Source organism: Vigna umbellata, chromosome 10, assembly GCF_029865625.1.
Source record: "Vigna umbellata cultivar VRB3 chromosome 10, Vumbellata_1.0, whole genome shotgun sequence".
Taxonomy (NCBI): Eukaryota; Viridiplantae; Streptophyta; class Magnoliopsida; order Fabales; family Fabaceae; genus Vigna; species Vigna umbellata.
In genome coordinates this window covers 20,911,027-20,931,360 of record NC_142174.1, presented here as the reverse complement: position 1 = coordinate 20,931,360, position 20,334 = coordinate 20,911,027, and the positions used below count along the sequence as shown (strand labels likewise).

The window sequence follows — 20,334 nt, the reverse complement described above, 5'->3', positions numbered from 1 at the left end:
TAGAAGAAGTGAACCAAAACCTGAGCATAGTGACTTGAGAAGGAAGCAGTTGGGCGGTTGGTCTAGACTCAGGTAATAAAAATTGTTAAAAAGTTAAAAGTTTCATATCCATTAAAAATATTAAAAATAATAAGACCAATTTATATAATGCAAATCTCATTTTAATAATTAGTTTTATTAGTATCTTATTTGGAAAGTTCGTGTCCTTATATTAGACTGTAGAAAACTTTATACAACATTTATTGATTATTTAAAAAAAATCTTAATTTAACATAATTTTAGCACTCATGAGCTGACCAGGAAAATGATATATTTTTTCTAAATTCTCTCTTCTCATTTTCTATTTCTATTTTTTGGTGTTTCAATGAAGTTTATGCTTACCCTCCACCAGGTATTACTCTCCCTCTCCAAGTCCCTTTTCCTTATTTTGTTCCTCTTGTCTTTATTTTTCTTGAACCAACCTTTTTTTATTGGTTGTTTTGAAGGGATCAATATAATGGTTCAAACATGCTAATGGTGTATGCTCCTATAGCTATTCTAAAGTGCCATTTATACCAAGATTCAGCTTCTGCTCAACAGACATACCCATCAAAGATCAATAACAATGTTAATTTGGTGAATTGCAAGATGAATAACAATGTTAACAAGGAGGAGGCACTGGTAAAGATGGTGACTCTCCCTCATGGTTTGGACCCTCAGGATGACAGAAGCGATGTGGCCAAACTTTTTGTTTCAATGAAAACCATCATGCCTGCTCTGCTTCCAAAGCTCATACAACACATTGATGCCTCCGATGTTGGGAACAAGATAACATATATAAGGGGACTCTTTTCTTATTTCATAAAGCATTGTCTTAATATACATAGTAGTCATTTATACAAATTACTTTTACTTGCTTTTCTTTTTCTTTTTGCAATTATCAGCTGCCAGCTCAGGAATCTAAGTGGGTTTCGTGACTATTTGTGCCTATGGTGCTACCTTTATAAACTTTTGTTGTTGCTAGTTTAAGTTAAAAATTTAAAAATTTATAAATCTCTTTAATAGGGTTTTTATTTTTCATTTAGTGAGTCTCATTTATCAAATTAATCAAACAGTAAAAAGCAATATAGACATCTACCTACAACCAAAAGTTTCATATAAGGGTAGGGACCTATATATATTTTCATCATACCTATATTCCTAATATGGGTTTCTAAGTTTTTTCCACGGTTCTTATGCTTTAGCTGTTGAGGTCTCTTCTAAACTTAGCCTTTGACCTAATTTTCTAAAGTTAAAACTGAACCCCTGCTATTCATACTGTTGAGGTCACTTGGCTGTATTCATACACTTGTCTCAAACCCTTCTAAGCCACCTTTCATAGATTGGTATTGCATTCTTAGAGTGAATATTTCATACATACTATACTACCACTTTTCTCTCTTATTTTATATGATCATGCTAATTAATCTCTCCATATTGGGTTCTCATAGGTGGAAGAAAATGTAGGGTTGCTCACCATCCGCCAGCAATACCATAAACTGGGTAGGCTTAACTCCTTTTTTTTCTTCTTTTTTTCATGGTTTCTTTCTCTTGTATAACAACAACTGTTGCTTTTTATTCACCCCTGCAACTTCATCCGGAGAAGAACAAACATCAAAAGGCTGAAATTGCTTTCAAACTTATATCTGAGGTGAGTTTCTGACACACAGTGTTTTCACTAAACAAGTTAATTAAACGTTAATTGGATAATTTCTGTAGGCATATATGTGTCTGTCTGATGCTGAAAAAAGGAAAGGTTTTCACTCAAAAAGATCTACAAATTTATGCTTTGAGAGCAATAGAATTCCATATACATCTAAAAAAGTCCCTGTGCCTGGCAATTCTAATGGGTCGACACGATCTTACAAAGTTCAGAGAAATATTAAAGACATGAGAGAAATGTTGAAGGAGGAGGCTAAGGTTATAGAGAAGTGTTTTCGACCAAATTTCATGTCAAAGAAATAGTCTCCACTGTACAATCCTGCAGATTACAGACATGGAAGCAGATTTCTGCATAAATTTGAGAGAGAAGTTCCTGTTTTCAATCCATTGAAATACTTGAACCAAGGATATCCTCATCTCAGAGATCATGTTCATCACAATTAGGACACATATTGGTACTTTGATACACAAAATCTTGTGCAGAAGCACAAGGGAGAAGCTAAGTATCTCTACGTTCATTGGAAGCAAATCAAGGGGAAATTAGAGGTTGAAAGGTTCACAGTTGAAGTTTGGCGTACTTAGACCACACACTTGCAGGCATTAGAAGCAAACGCAACAGTTACAACAATTCGCACTGTTGCTCAATCTTCACCACCTCGTTTGCTTTTATTTTTCCTAAACTACAGTTAAGGTTATTTAAACCTTCTCACTGGCATGCCAGTGCCTTGCCCCTTATTCCAATTAAAAACCAATCTTTCTCAATCAAACAACAACATACACTAACATCAAACAGATTCAAGAGAGCATTGTAACTCATAATGAATTTTTAAATGCACAACTTGTTACCAATAAGGAGTATTGGTAAATCTTGAAGAAATTTGTTTTGATGATGCTACAAGAAGTTTTAGTTGCAGAAGATATTAGAATTAGTTAAAAGCAAATTTGTAGAAATTAAATGTAGTAGGAAATTCTTGTAAAACTTGTAAACTTACATTTTTAACTACAATAATCGATTATGATGAAGCAATAATTGATTATCACAAGTCATACTTGAATAAATCGATTATCACTTCATATAATCGATTATCACATTTTCGAAAACCTGTAACGGACTTGAATAATCGATTATCACTTACAATAATCGATTATTCATGGCAGTTGGGAGTTGACCTTTGGCATTCAGTGTACTTGGCTATATATTTTGTTTTGGAGAAATTAGAAAAAAAAAGAGTTGAACAAAAAGCTTTTGAGAATACAGTGTGATCTGAGGAAGTTCCAAAAGCTTGTTCATTGCATTGCCTGGTCTTGTGAAAAGGAGAAGCTCGCGCTTTGTGGGTCAAAGGTCGGAGCGGTTCTCTTCAAGTTGGCAAAGTTTCTGTTCTTCCGGTTCGTTCGTTCGAAGGAAGGTTTTATCTGTTTTCTGTTTCATTCACTCTATTGTAAACTTGTGAAACTATTTTTAGTGAAAACGTTAATCACTTTTTATAGTGATTAACAACTGGACGTAGATTCTTTTGAATCGAACCAGGATAAAAATTCTGTGTTGAATTTTCTTGCTCTCTATACTCTTTACTGTTTTATACACATCAACTGTTTGGAAATTTGTCTCTAAGTAAATTAAATTTCTAAAACTGACCATCTTATTAAGAGTTTGACTGAACACGCTTTCCGCTTTATAAGTTATTCCGCTGTGCAAAATTCTATAACGGTACCGATTGTTCCAACAATTGGTATCAGAGCTTGCTTTGATATTTTTTCAAATTTTTTTTCGAAAATGGCCGGTCATCAAACTCAAGTATATGCCGAGGGTGCTTCCATCAACAGACCACCACTCTTTACTGGTGATAACTATGCATTCTGGAAAGTCAGAATGGAAATTTTTATGGGGTCTGTTGACAGAGGCATCTGGGAAGCTGTACTAAATGGTCCCTGTATTCCAAAAAGAACTATTGATGGTGTAGAAGTAGAAAAACCATACTTCAACTGGACTCCAGAGGAAATAGAAGAGCTCAATTTGATATTAAGGCTCGCAACATCATTTCATCTGCTGTTGTACTTGATGAGTTTTATAGAATTTCAGTTTGTAAGACAGCACAAGAAATGTGGGAGGTTCTCAGAGTCACACATGAAGGAACAGAGGACGTGAAACGTGCAAGGAAGAACACTCTCATTCAGGAGTATGAGATGTTCAGAATGCAACCTGGAGAAACAATTTCTGATGTCCAAAAGCGATTCATTCACATAGTGAACCACTTGACAGGGTTGGGTAAGACTTTTGATACTGATGAATTAAATGTAAAAATTTTGAAATCATTGGACAGGTCTTGACAACCAAAAGTGACTGCCATCTCGGAGTCTCAAAACCTCACTCAGATGTCAACGGCGATTCTCTTTGGAAAGCTTCGTGAGCATGAGCTTGAGCTGAAAAGATTAACTACAGAAGAGGATCAAGGCAAAAGAAAGACACTTGCCTTCAAATCTGAAATCTCAAAAGGAAAAAGTTATAAGAGAATTGAGGATGATGATTCCGATAACGATGAAGAAAACATGAGTCTTATGATTAAGAAGTTTTCAAAATTTATGAAAGCAAAGGGAAAAGACAAATACCGTGAAGAAAGGAAAGAAAATCATGGATCTTCTTCAAGCATTAAATGTTATGGATGTGGAGAAAGAGGTCATGTGAAGACTGACTGTCCTAAAAATAAGAAAAGTGAAGAAAAGAAAGAAAGAAAGTTTCCAAAGAAGAAGAAAGCTTACATAGCTTGGGAAGAGAATGCTTCTAGTTCTTCAAGCTCAAGCGAATCAGATGAAGAAGCAAATTTGTGCTTAATGGCAGACCTAGAAGATGCAGGAAGCCAAGTAAGTGATTCTAGCTTAGAGTCAAGTAATGAGTTTGACTTACAAAAGGCATTTCTTGATTTGTTAAATGAATCTGAAAAACTTAATGTTGCTCATAAAAAGCTAAAGAAAGAGCATAATGAATTGAAATTGAGATATGAAAAAGTTCTAGATGACGAAGTTGTTTTAAGAAACAAAGTTAGTAATTTGGAAACTAAATTATCTGAATCTGATACTATTGTACATCCTATTGAATGTCTATCATGTAAAAGTCATCTATTTGATATTGACATTCTTGAGCACTTACTTGCAAAGGCAACTAAGTCTAAATCATATGCCAAAACAAACTTTGAGAAAAGCAATGCAAGAAGTGGAAACAAACATCTACACAAAAAATCTAAAGTGATAAGAACCCGTAGAGTTTGGGTAGAAAAAGGGACTTTTGTGAAAAATAAAGTGTATAAGGCTTGTTGTTTTTACTGCATGAAACTTGGTCACACCTCAAACAAATGCAGCATCAAACATTTTGGTGTTCCAAATGGTAAATATGCATGGGTTAAAACTGTAAAATGATGTATGTTGGCATAAACTAACCCCAAGGACCCATAATAAGATTGGGGACCTAAAGTCTTGCTCAAATTTGTTTTGTAGGAACTTATTAAGTCAAAGAAGTCACTGTGGTATCTTGACAGTGGTTGTTCAAGACACATGACCGGTGACAAGAAAAAGTTTATTTCTTTTGAGAAGAAGAAGCAAGGCTTTGTGACTTATGGAGATAACAACAAAGGTAGAATCATTGGAAATGGAGACATTGGAGGAGGAAACACATTGACTATAAAGGACGTATTATGTGTTGAAGGTCTCAAACATAATCTCCTAAGCATAAGTCAATTATGTGACAAGGGTCTCAAGGTAACTTTTGAACGTGATAGATGCACCGTATATTTTAAAGATTCAACTGAAATTGCTTTGCAAGGTGTTAGGCATAATAACATTTACTTGATTGATATTGAAAATGCATCTAGTCATAATATAACATGTTTAGTTGCTAAAGAGGAAAACCCTTGGCTATGGCATAAAAGAGCTGCACATATACATATGCAACATTTGAATAAATTGATTTCAAAAAATCTTGTGATTGGTTTGCCAAATTTAAAATTTGAGAAAAATAAACTTTGCTCTGCATGTCAAAAGGGAAAGCAAACCAAATCCTCATTCTCATCTAAAACCATGATTTCAACATCAAAACCTTTAGAACTTCTGCATATGGACTTGTTTGGTCCATCTAGAATTAAAAGTTTTGGTGGAAACTACTATGCTCTTGTGATTGTTGATGATTACACTAGATTTACTTGGACATTCTTCTTAACCCTTAAAAATGAAGCTTTTAAAGCATTCAAATCGTTTGCAAAACGTGTTCAAAATGAAAAGGAATTGAAAATCAAAACCTTGAGAAGTGATCACGGTGGTGAGTTTGAAAATGAATCTTTTGAAAAGTTTTGTGAAAAACATGGAATTGCTCATAATTTTTCTGCTCCAAGAACTCCCCAACAAAATGGTGTTGTTGAAAGGAAAAATAGGTCATTAGAAGAACTAGCTAGGACTCTTTTAAATGAATCAAATGTGCCAAAATACTTTTGGGCTGATGCAGTTAGTACTGCTTGTTACGTGTTGAACCGAATGCTAATTAGGCCTATTCTTAAGCTAACTCCCTATGAACTGTTTAACGGTAGAAAACCAAATGTATCTCATTTGAAAATCTTTGGATGTAAATGTTTTGTTTTGAATAATGGTAAAGATAATCTAGGCAAATTTGATGCTAAATCGGATGAGGCAATCTTCTTAGGATATTCTTTAACTAGCAAAGCATATAGGGTGTTTAATAGAAGAACCTTGACAATTGAAGAATCAATGCATGTTGTCTTTGATGAAATTGTGGACCTTGAGGTGAACCCTCTTGAGTCAAATAAACCAATTGCAGGTGATGAGGATTATTTGAGGGAAGCTCTTGAAGAGATGTATCTAAATGAAAACTATCCACCAGAAACTCAAAATGAACATCAAGTAGTTGATCCTAAAAGCTATCAACAACCAAGAGGACTTTCTCTGGACAACATCATCGGAGATATATTAAAAGGGGTAACTCCTAGACACAATCTTAATAATTTCTGCTTAACAGTAGCTTTTGTGTCTCAGGTAGAACCTAAGAACATAAAGGAAGCTCTTCAAGATGATAAATGGTGTGTTGCTATGCAAGAAGAACTTAATCAATTTGAAAGGAATGATGTTTGGGAACTCATTCCTAGACAAGATGATTTTCAAATCATTGGAACAAAGTGGGTGTTTAGAAACAAGCTTGATGAAGATGGAAACATCACAAAGAACAAAGCCAGGTTAGTTGCAAAGGGCTACTGTCAAGAGGAAGGTATCGACTATGATGAAACTTACGCTCCAGTAGCCAGGTTAGAAGCAATTAGATTATTACTTGCTTATGCCTCTTTGATGAAGTTTAAATTGTACCAAATGGATGTGAAAAGCGCATTTTTGAATGGTTTTATTAAAGAAGAGGTATATGTTAGTCAACCTCCTGGTTTTGAGGATTTTAAATATCCCAATCATGTTTATAAGTTAAAAAAGGCCTTGTATGGTCTTAAATAGGTACCTAGGTCTTGGTATGAAAGACTTAGTACCTTCTTGATTGAAAATGATTTCTCTAGAGGAAAGGTTGATTCCACCCTATTTATTAAGAATGTAGGAAAACATATCTTGATTGTTCAAGTATACGTAGATGATATTATTTTTGGGTCTACAAATAATTCATTATGTGAGGGATTTGCACAAATAATGCAAGGTGAATTTGAGATGTCTATGATGGGTGAGCTTACCTTCTTCTTAGGGCTGCAAATAAAGCAAATAGATGGGGGGACTTTTGTCTCTCAAACTAAATATTGTAGAGAAGTACTTAAGAAGTTTGGTATGGATACTTGTAGAGAAGCCAACACACCTATGGCAACGTCTTGCTATTTAGATAAGGATGAATCTGGTGAAGGGGTAAATGAAACCATGTTTAGAGGAATGATAGGATCCTTACTGTATCTCACTGCTAGTAGACCAGACATTATGCAAAGTGTATGTGTGTGTGCTAGGTACCAAGCTAATCCTAAAGAATCTCATCTAATTGCTGTCAAAAGGATTTTGAAATACCTTAAAGGAACCACTTCTTTTGGACTCTGGTATCCATCTGATGCTTCACTTAGTTTAATAGGTTATTCTGATGCAGACTATGGTGGCTGTAAAATTGATAGGAAAAGTACTAGTGGCACTTGTCATTTTCTGGGTTGTTCTTTAGTGTCTTGGCATTCAAAGAAACAGGCTTGTGTAGCTTTATCTACTACTGAAGTTGAATACATTGCTGCTGGCAATTGTTGTGCCCAAATCTTATGGATGAAACAGCAACTGGAGGATTTTGATATCTTCCTTGATCACATTCCTTTGAAATGTGATAATACTAGTGCTATCAACCTAACTAAGAACCCCATAATGCACTCAAGAACTAAGCACATTGAAATTAGACATCATTTCTTGAGAGATCACATTCAAAAGGGAGATTGCCAAATTGAATACATTGACACGATACATCAATTAGCTGATATCTTTACTAAAGCCCTGCCTAAAGATAGATTCTATGAGCTTAGAAGAGAGTTAGGGGTATTAGACATGTCTTAGACTCCACATTTATGGTTCTTTGCAAATTTTCGAAATATCAGCGTTAATAATCGCTTATCATCAGGTCATAATCGATTATTACAAACCTGGGATACATCCTCTACACTAAGATAATCGATTATCTTACCCCATAATCGATTATGAATCTTCAAACTCATCCCTGGAAAATCATGAGCAAATAATCGATTATCTTCATACATAATCGATTATCGCACAATTTCTGGAAAGTGACTAATGAGAAGATAATCGATTATCACTTACGATAATCGATTATCACGCAAACAGTTTCGAAAATAAAGCCGTTGGAGCCTCCCATAACGGCTCCAAACGGCTATAAACGGCTAGTTTTTCCCTTCTTCTTATAAATAGGCCCCTCTAATCGATAATTGGCCATCTCTTTGCTCCCAGAAACTGCTGAAATCAAAATCTTGAGCTTCAAATCTCTCCAATTTTACTCAATCTCTCAAACATCACTCCCTCAACCTTTCTCCATGGCAGATTCAAGGAGACATCGCCGCAGAACTGTTGGAGCATCCTCTTCCTCTCAACCACGTCCGGCAACTATTGATGGATGGATTTCAGATCAAGAGAAACATGCGGACTATGTTACTTCCTGGCAAGAGAGAAGAATCATGGCGGTAAAGTATATTCGCCTTGATTTTTTCCGTTTCTATGGATTTCAATTTCCAGAGCTTTTTAATGATCAAGGACTCTCAAATCTGGTGGAGCAAAAAGGTTGCATTTATCCCGATCTCATCAGAGTGTTCTATTTCAACATGAGATATCGAGATGGGATTATTTCCACTAAAGTCAAGGGTGTCCGCATAATTTTAGATGATGATGTGTGGACCAACGTTGCCCAACTACCCATCTGGGATGATGCTGTCAAAGTTCATCTCGGACTCCAAGATTTCGATCGATTATCGACTTTTCAGTCCTTCCTACGTCACCCTGAACAACAGACTAATCGAAGGCAATTGCTTGTTGGAGGTTTCAAGGTTGAAGAAAGGATGATTCACTACTTACTTGTCTGGATCTTATGTCCTAGAGCAACCAATCATGCTCAATGCTCTGAACAGGATCTACTTCTTCTGTATGGGATCCTAAATCACATACACATCGATTGGCCTGCTCTCATTGCTGATACTATGGTAAAAGCTAAGAAATCCCATTCTTATCACCTTCCTTATGCTCTTCTTATTTCTCGAATCTTGGAGTACAAAGGTGTCAATGTTGACGGAGAACTTGTCCAAGCCACTCAAGTTGTTGGCTCGGAAATTGGCGATACTACCTTTCGTCAGATGGGATTCATTACTAGAGGCAGAGTCCTTATTCACAAAGATGATGATCATCCTGATGTAGATGAAGATGATGACATGGACACTCATATGGCTGACCCAGTAAGTGCCGCTGCTCCGTCTGATGCTGGACCATCCAACATACCCTCCTCTTCCTCAATTTCTATGGAAGAACATTTTGCAAGGTTATCTAAACAATTGGAGGATATGAGTCTTGCACAAAAGACTCACTTTGAGACGATTTATGATTGGCAACGATCTGTTGATGAGCACATGGTTGATCAATTTCTTGATCTTGATGTTCGCCTATCTAACATCGAGAATCATCTCAACATTCAACCTCCCGCGAGATCTCCTAGTCCTGAGTTTTAGATATAGGTTCTCTGTTAGACTGTTTTGTTGTTTACTTGCCATTTCATCTATGTTATAATTCTGTTTGTTATGTGTCTTCTTACAATGTAATCTTTATTTTCATAAATAAAATGATCTCTTGATTATATGCATCCTTTGATTAATTGAGGGGGAGATCATATTTAGGGGGAGCCTTTAACATCTGATCTTTTTGCTTCTGATCAAAAAGGGGGAGAAGAATAATACAAGGGGAGAAGTATAAATTATTACAGGTATTGCTAACCTTGTTGTTGTTTGTTAGCTTGTATGTTTTGCAGGTAAGCCAAACTTGCTTTTAAAATTAAATTTTTTGATCATCATCAAAAAGGGGGAGATTGTTACCAATAAGGAGTATTGGTAAATCTTGAAGAAATTTGTTTTGATGATGCTACAAGAAGTTTTAGTTGCAGAAGATATTAGAATTAGTTAAAAGCAAATTTGTAGAAATTAAATGTAGTAGGAAATTCTTGTAAAACTTGTAAACTTACATTTTTAACTACAATAATCGATTATGATGAAGCAATAATCGATTATCACAAGTCATACTTGAATAAATCGATTATCACTTCATATAATCGATTATCACATTTTCGAAAACCTATAACGGACTTGAATAATCGATTATCACTTACAATAATCGATTATTCATGGCAGTTGGGAGTTGACCTTTGGCATTCAGTATACTTGGCTATATATTTTGTTTTGGAGAAATTAGAAAAAAAAAGAGTTGAACAAAAAGCTTTTGAGAATACAGTGTGATATGAGGAAGTTCCAAAAGCTTGTTCATTGCATTGCCTGGTCTTGTGAAAAGGAGAAGCTCGCGCTTTGTGGGTCAAAGGTCGGAGCGGTTCTCTTCAAGTTGGCAAAGTTTCTGTTCTTCTGGTTCGTTCGTTCGAAGGAAGGTTTTATCTGTTTTCTGTTTCATTCACTCTATTGTAAACTTGTGAAACTATTTTTAGTGAAAACGTTAATCACTTTTTATAGTGATTAACAACTGGACGTAGATTCTTTTGAATCGAACCAGGATAAAAATTCTGTGTTGAATTTTCTTGCTCTCTATATTCTTTACTGTTTTATACACATCAACTGTTTGGAAATTTGTCTCTAAGTAAATTAAATTTCTAAAACTGACCATCTTATTAAGAGTTTGACTGAACACGCTTTCCACTTTATAAGTTATTCCGCTGTGCAAAATTCTATAACTGTACTGATTGTTCCAACACAACTTACCTCAACCGAGATAGCCCTTCACGATGGCAACCTTTATGCACCACGACAGAGACGCAATCCCACAACGGCCACTCTAGCCAACTCCCTCAACCAAGTTCCTTCAATCATATACTAACAAGTGAATGAACAAGTGAATGAAAAGTAGATGAAGGCAGCAATATGAACATGACGGTGTAAACGAAATTTTGTGGAACTTACCTTTATCAGAATATCGCTTCACGACCACGACAACGACAACACCCCACAACGGCCCCTCCAACAAAGTCCCTCAACCTCCACACCACCACCCCTCAACGAAGCAACAGACCGATGAGGAACCCTAGTCCAACACTCCGAAAACCACCACGCACCGTCAACGACGACTGATCAACACACCACTTACCACCTTGACGAACCACCACCGGTGACTGACCAAGAAACTGACGGGTGAAGAAAGGGAGGGGATTGTGTGAAGAAAGCACGAAAGCGACGAAGCACAAGAGAATTAGATTGGGGATCGAAAAACACATATTGGGACTTAAATTACCCAGAACGATACCGACGGCTTACAAGCCTTCGGTAATTAACTCAGTACCGAGGGCTTCAAAGCCTTCGGTAAAAGCCCGTCTGTAAATTGCGTTTTTCCTGTAGTGTATATAAATTAATTTAGTTATTTATTTATTTATTTCAGAAAAACACATATATACAACCACAGTATATAACAGTGTAAAGCTTTTTCTTTTAAAAATGTTCTATGAGAAATGTTCCTAAAAATTGATGTAAAAAAATATTATCAAAAGATAATGTGAATTGGTTTTAGTAACATATCTAGTCTGCAAACGCTAGGTTTTGAGTTTGGCCTTTACTAGAGTGGTAGAAATTATGTGCTTGCTTATTTTACAGTAGAAGAGACATATTGATCTTTGTATTTATAATCTAAAGGAGCAGTGATCCGATTCTCTAAAACTTTGTTATTTCAGGGAAGCAATACATGTATGGAGCAATCAAATCTGATGACATTGCTACTCTTGCATACATAACTTATGCTAACACATCAAAATCTTTTGCATCAGGTTTGATGGCTATCCTTTAATAGAGTTTATTGTGGCAATGGTTTTTTAGACAGGATGTGTTGATTGTTGTTCAGAGTATAGAAAACTATGTTGAGGTTATGAATTAATATATAAAAGACACTCTGCTTTTTTGAGTCCAGAGCACCTCCGTGCGAGTAATTTGATTGCTTCTGAGGCTGATTAAGCATCTTGGGGAACAACTGAAGCAATTCACAACTACATGATGACAGTAATGGAATGGAATCAGATGGTAGTGGATCTCTATTCTTTTCTAGGAAGCTACTTGTATCATACAAAACCTAATAGAGGACCAGCTATTATACAGAAGCAGATATCTACAACTTGTTGCATTTATTCGGAAGCTCCCTTCTAAGAAAGCTTGTTGCATTTATTCAGGATATTAGTTTCCCGATTGTACAAAATGATGCTCTTCTCATGTTTAATTTACAGGATGAAGTGCAGTTTTATTAATGCAATTTTACTAGTTAGTGTTGTATAGTTATTGCAGTGGTTAAAATTAGTATAATTCAGTTCAAAATTAGTATAGTTAGTAGTTCAATTCAGTTTATAGTGTAGTTTAGTACGATTAAGTATAGTTCAGTTTAGTATAGTTTAATAAAACAAAAGCAGTTCAGTTCAGTTTTTCTGAACTATTTTTTAGTGGAGTTTAGTTTTTCTGAACTAGTTTTTAGTTCAATACAATTTTTAGTAGTGCAGTGCAGTTTAGTTTGATTTGCCCACCCCTAATTGAAACATGAATATAAAGGCTCTTCTTGGCTCCTAAGAAAATTGAAAGGTGGTTGAAGATAGTTTTTGAAGAACCCTTGAAATCATTGAAAAAAAGGTGTGTGAAGGACAAGACAACTTTATACATCTTGTATCCAGCAAGTAGCGAGACGAGTATAACAGCTACAATTTTTTCAAGTAAATTGGGTAATGTTGTAAACACTACTCGTGCTTGATCCAACCATTTTCATATATATATATACACACACACACACACTAGTGCAGAAATGACATTTCATGATAGGTAAAATGAACCTTCTATAACATTTATCATAGCATCATAGTTCTAACAGTCATAAAAGGTATACACTTTCTATGACGTAGTGGAAAAATCTAACATAGTAAGTCCAACTTATTTGATGGCAAACTCCTAGTCAAGGGCCTATCACTAGGAGCATGGTCAAGCTTTTGCAAGAAGAGTCATCTTTAGAAGGTGAAGCAAGGCTTTTCTTCACTTGGACCATCACGAAAAATGAAGAATAATGTAGGTTGTTTAGACCATGTATTCGACTAAGTAGTGTAGGTTTTGTTTAAAGCTTGTATTTTCAAGAAGAGCCATCTTTAGAAGGTAGAGCAAAGTTCTTCTTCTTTTGAGCCATCATGGAAGATGAATAGTAGTATAAGTTGTTTAGGTCATGTATTCGGCCAAGCAGTGTAGGATTTGTTTAAGGCTTGTATTAAGGCCTAATTAGTGTAAGATTTTTCTTAGTTGAATATCTAATGTATGTGGAAATTATGTGTCTTGTATCATGCTTCCATTGAAGAGGATTTTGCTTTAGTAGTGGCACATGATACTTTTAGGATGAAGAGGATTTCTAAAAGTTAGTGACGACATGTCCTACCCTCATTGGAGAGAATTTGTGGACACTTGGCCTAATTACTCGACCAAGGATAGCTTGGATGGGAAGGCATGCAAAGTTTTTGTTTTTAAGGTTTTTAAGAGACACCTTTAGCAAATAAATAAAAATGTCTCCTCCCTTGTATTGAGTAATGTTATAATGCTCATTTATGGTCATACTACTGTTCTTATGATCAAGACAAGAGCAACCCATGAGGCCCTTCTAGTCATATTCCTCTTAGAGTTAGCCGAACGTCTCTTTAAGCCATCAAACACCACACCACCACCATTTAACCAACTAAGGTCATGAGCCTTCCCCTTGCATCCATAACTTCCGCAAATACCTTGTCCCTTGCCCACCATTTCCGCAAAGGCTTAATACCCTATTTTTTCCCCAGTTTCGTTTGAAAATGTCAAATTAGTCCATCCTTTAAAAAATGCGTCAATTACGTCCTCACTTAATAAAATTTGCATCAATGAAATCCCTTCCGTTAAATCCGTACAAACGGCGTTAATTATTTTTCTCTTTCTTTAATTAACGCCGTTTGTACGGATTTAACGGAAGAGATTTCATTGATGCAAATTTTATTAAGTGAGGACGTAATTGACGCATTTTTTAAAGAATGGACTAATTTGACATTTTCGAGCGAAACTGGGGACAAAATAGGGTATTAAGCCTTTCCGCAAATCTCACCTAAGGGACCAAACTACCCTAACCTCTTTTCTTGCTTTAGATCACCTTTCCTTGGAGGATTGTTATCATTACTATGAAGTACTTTGAATTACTTGACATAGAATGTTTAACCTACTATAACATACTTTCCGTTATCTGTCATAATATATCTAAGTTACGATAACATATATTTTTTCTTACCTGTCATAGTTTCATCAACTTCTATGTATTTCTTTTCACCTAACATAATATATCCAGTGTTCTATTATAGACATCCAATCACTTGTCATAATAAGTATTGTTTACTTTTAACCTACTACGACAAATAATGTCATCTACGTCATAGAAATGTTGTTTTTTTTTTTAAGTTTTTCCTTGTTTTAGCATTCTATCCGTTCAATTTACTTGAAAATCAACAAATTTTGCCGAACAAATAATCTATAAAAATAATTTCATAATTAAATTATTCAATAGTATTTAAAACATTAATTGTACAAAAACTTTTATATACAATACAAATATTGTTTAAAAAATTGTAAAAACATTATATTGTACATATATACAAGTGCTAACCTTTAAAAGAATAAAAAAGAACATTTGATTCTAATTTCATTCATGTCTGTAGCTTCCAAGCATCATTTGAATGATAAAATAAAGAACCCTATAGTAAGACAGTTCTATACAAGTGATAGAGGTTTATCTGAAGAATCGTGAGGACGAGTTTTAAAAAACAAATGGTATAGCAGTAATGCATACACACTGATTGACTATTACAAGAATAAAGTGATTTTATTTGACACTCAATATATTAAGAAGAGTAATAGTACACATAGTATTAGATTATAAAAAATCACTGTACATATTATAAAAACACTACTGATAGAAACTAAATTCTGTTATAAACCTTAAAACATTCCCGAGTCACCAATTGAAGACATAATGTCGCACTGTTTGATTTGAAGATCATGTTTATCCAGAGAGTTCATGTTTGAGGAAATGATTGGTGTGTTTGGATTAGTGTTTGAGATGCAAACATACTTTTCAATGTAAAAAAAGAAAAAGTGAAGCAAATATTTTGTTTTATTGGGATATATCACTAGTAAAAAAACAGCTTTAGAACGCGTCTAATATGCCTCGGTTTTGGCACACCCGGTGCCTATACGTGATACTGCCTCGGTCCTTTGCAGAACCGGTGTCTAAAGGGTATACGACTTCGGTCTACAAGGAAACCGAGGCATAAAAATCTCTGATACGACCTCGGTTAGTTAAAGTTGGTATGGAAATACGATACGACCTCGGTTTTGAATGAAACCGAGGCATATATAATTATTTTGAATCTTTTTAAAGATGTTTAGGCATCGGGTTTGTGTAGAACCGCTTTAGTAGCTCACATACGGCTTCGGTTTTCTATGAAACCGAGGTAATATCCTTTGCTTTATTTTTACCAAAGCCATTACAGTTCTGTCTTCCACCCTCGTTTCTGAGAGTCTCTCTTCCACCAGCCCTTCTTTCTCTTCGACCAGAGCAAAAGCGAACTGCTGCAAGGCGATGCGATTCTCTCCCGCTGCCATCCAACCCCTGCTCGCGCTTCCCCGCTACTGCTCCCTCACCGCCGCGGCGTCCCCGTTGCTGCCTCACCGTCGTCGATCCACTACAGATCCGCTCCAGATCTGCTTCGTCCAGATCCACCGCCAGCTTCGTCCAACCCTCACCGCCAGCTTCATCCAGATATGCTCCAGATCCACTACAGATCCGCTCCAGATCCGCTCCGCCGTTCCGCCTCTTCGTCGCCACCACTCCGTTGCTTTGCCATCGCCACCTCTCCTTCAACGCTGCCGCTCTGTTTTCGCTGCCCAAAGCCACGGTTGCATCCCACCCCGCAACCCCAACCCATGACGCAATCTCAGATCTCACTCCACCACCGGACGCGCTCTCAGATCTCACTCCACCACCGGACGCGATCTCATATCTCACTCCACCCGGTCCAGCCCCCTTCCGGTCCAGCCCTCTTCTGGTGCCAGTGGTGGTCACAACAAAGCGTCTCTGCGGTTGTTGGTCATCCAATTTGGGGGTTAGGGATTTCAATGGGGTTTTGATTGGATTTGGGGGTTAGGGATTTGAAGGGGTTTTGACTGGATTGGGGGTTAGGGATTTGAAGGGGTTTTGACTGGATTGGGGGTTAGGGATTTGAACAGGATTCATGTATTGCTGATTCAAAAACATTCATCTGTGATGAAGATCACAAGAACAATCAATCTGCTTGTTCCCTATTTCCTGATTCAATTTTTATTTCAATTTTTGGTATCTGAATCTGCTTGTTCACTTCAAATTTTTGACTGTTCAATTTTTGGGTTTCTGCGTGAGAGTTCCAGGAACAGAGGCTCAGAGGCTGGTGGAAAAAATTAAAAAACAAACATGTTACTACCTCGGTTATTCAAAAACCGAGCCATAAATTCTATCTTTTTTAACCCAGTTCACAACCGAGGCATAAAATCTACTTTTTTTTATCTCGCTGGTATATACACTGGTTGTAGAACCGGTGCCTATAATCAAAAGTAACCGGTGTTATCCTGATAGTGTAATAGGCAGAGATTAGTATGAACTTTTATCAAAATATATTTTGAAGTATGCTTATACTGTATATGATAGAACTAAAGTTTGTTTTTCCAAATTAGACTTCTTTGGGTGAAGGAACGTATTCTGTTGATATTTTTTGAAATACTCTTTCACGTAGCATTTGAATACTATCATATCATAATTCCTTTCATTATGTTCTTTTATGTCATTTTAACAAACATTTTTCCTCCAACTATCTAATTTATCAGTTTTCAACTAACCTCTAACTTATTTAGAATTTTTTTCCGAAATAGGGTAAATATTTTATACCATCCTTTCCTCGAAGTCTTCCCAACATGCAGACAGCCAACTCTCAACTCCAGATAAAATTGCAAATGTCTATTGAAGAGAAGAAAAAGAAAACAACCGTTCAAATAACTATTAAGTTCATAAAGTAAAAAGCTGAACAAAAAAATTAACAACATTGATGTGTGGAATACCTCAGCATTAGACAATGCTTCAATAAAAGACCCTTTAAAGCCTTTCTTTTTTATCAATTCAGCACCTGCAACAGACCCATATAAAACATCCTTCTAACATATCAATACCCAATTTTATTACGGTAATAAAAATTAAAAAAAATATTATTAAAAAATAAAATAAAAAAATAAAAACAAAAGATAAAAAAATATTACTATTACGTGTATTCATATATCTTATAGTCTAAAAAGAAAAATAAATAAAAAATTAAAAAAATAATTAAAAAAAAAATACTATTCGTTTTACTATCACTAGTGCAGTCAGACGTTATGGCACCGGTTCTTTTAGTTTATAGACACCGGTTATTGACCCGAAACATATCCAGACGAGGTTAAAAATCTGCACTTTTATGCCTCGGTTGCTGTGAACCGAGGTAAAACAATATACGATTAGAACTCGGTTCATTTGAACCGAGGCAGTATCCTCTTCTTGGTTTTCCCATCAAGCCATCGTCGTCTCGTCTTTCTCAAGTTGTCAAACACCATACGTTGCCAAACACCACACGCCGCCAAACACCACCGTCTTTCTCACAGACCACACGCCGCCAAACACCACTACTCCTACCACCACCACCACTACTCCCACATCGGAAAATCAAAACCTCAGGTGCCCGCGATGCGATTCATCCAACATCAAGTTCTGCTACTGCAACAACTACAACCTCACTCAGCCCCGCCACTTTTGCAAGACGTGTCGCCACTACTGGACCAAAGGTGGCGCTCTCCGCAACGTTCCCATCGGCGGCGGCTGCCGGAAAAACAAAAATATCGGCGTGGCGAACTCAACCGTTGCATCTGAGAGTGGATCTGGACCGAATCTAGAGCGGATCTGTAGTGGATCTGGAGCAGATATGGACGAAGTTGGCGGTGAGGGTTGGACGAAGCTGGCGGTGGATCTGGACGAAGCAGATCTGGAGCGGATCTGTAGTGGATCGACGACGGTGAGGCAACAGTAGCGGGGAAGCACGAGCAGGGGTTGGATGGCAGCGGGAGAGAATCGCATCGCCTTGCAGCAGTTCGCTTTTGCTCTGGTCGAAGAGAAAGAAGGGCTGGTGGAAGAGAAACACTCAGAAACGAGGGTGGAAGACAGAACTGTAAATGGCTTTGGTAAAAATAAAGCAAAGGATATTACCTCAGTTTCATAGAAAACCGAAGCCGTATGCGAGCTACTAAAGCGGTTCTACACAAACCCGATGCCTAAACATCTTTAAAAAAATTCAAAATAATTATATATGCCTCGGTTTCATTCAAAACTGAGGTCGTATCGTATTTCCAAACCAGCTCTAACTAACCGAGGTCGTATCAGAGACTTTTATGCCTCGGTTTCCTTGTAGACCAAAGTCGTATACCCTTTAGACACCGGTTCTGCAAAGGACCGAGGCGGTATCACGTATAGGCACCGAGTGTGCCAAAACCGAGGCATATTAGACGCGTTCTAAAGCTATTTTTTTACTAGTGTATTTACGTTTCCTATTTAACTTTTTTAAAAACCTAAACTTTGCTTTCCCATTTTTAACTTTTATTTAATCCAAAATACGTCAACATTCTTTTACTTTCTTATCACCCTATTTTTCTTCAAATTACCTCATTCTCCACGCCACCCTCCAAGTCACCTACCTTTTACTTATACTCTTTTCACCTCTTTTTTATATTTTTTTTTCTTACTAACTTTTTCTAATTTTTCCATTTACTCTTTCAAATTATATTTTATTCACCACTTTCTCCACTAACCTTTTTTATTATTTTTTCCATCTACTTTTCTACACTAATTTTTATAAGTCACTTTCCTTTATTCAATTCACTTTTTTAAATTATATTTTATTTTAATTTCTCCATTAACTTTTTTTATTATATCTTTCATAAACTTTTTTCATCTAATTTTTTCACCCACTTTTTATATTAATTCTTTCACTTATTTTTCATATTATCTTTTTCTATTTACTTTTTTTAATTATATTTTATTTCACCTAATTTTTTCACCTACTTTTTATAATAATTCTTTTATTTATTTTTCACACTAACTTTCCCTATTCACATTTTTTAAGTATATTTTATTTCACCTAATCTCTCTACCCACTTTTTATATTAATTCTTTTATTTATTTTCCATATTAACTTTTTCTATTCACTTTTTTTAATTATATTTTATTTCACTTAATTTCTCAACTCACTTTTTATATTAATTGTGTTACTTATTTTTCACACTTACTTCTTCTATTCACTTTTCCAAATTAAACTTTATTTCCTCTAATTTTTTCACCCACTCATTATATTATTTTTATTTATCTACTTTATCTACTCATAACTCTATAAATACATATATACTCTTCACTCCATTTTTTACATACACACACATAATACATCTCTTTCTCTCCCACTCCGTATCTTCTCCCCTAAAACTCCACTCAATTTTTCTCCTACAATCCATCATCATTCTCTTCATATCTTTTAATAAGGTACACATTTATTTTCAATTCACTTTGCTTCTCTTTTATTCTTATTATTTTCATTTACACTTATTTTATTCTTATAATCAATCTTTTCAAATTTATCATATTCGTCTTCTAAAAACAAATATAAAAATTATAAAATTACAAGAAAAAATTATTTTTCAATCTTTTTAAAGGTATAAGTACTCGTGTGATCGTTCGCATCATCCTAGTACCTAATATCATTTTTTAAAATAATTGAAAAATGTTTTTAACGGTATATAGGTACATGTGTCACAT

General features: G+C 35.7%; 1 pseudogene; it reads left to right on the top strand.

The window, feature by feature from the left end:
* Positions 1-507: 507 nt before the first annotated feature.
* LOC148192152 (uncharacterized) lies at positions 508-2,262 on the top strand (annotated as a pseudogene).
* Positions 2,263-20,334: the final 18,072 nt, after the last annotated feature.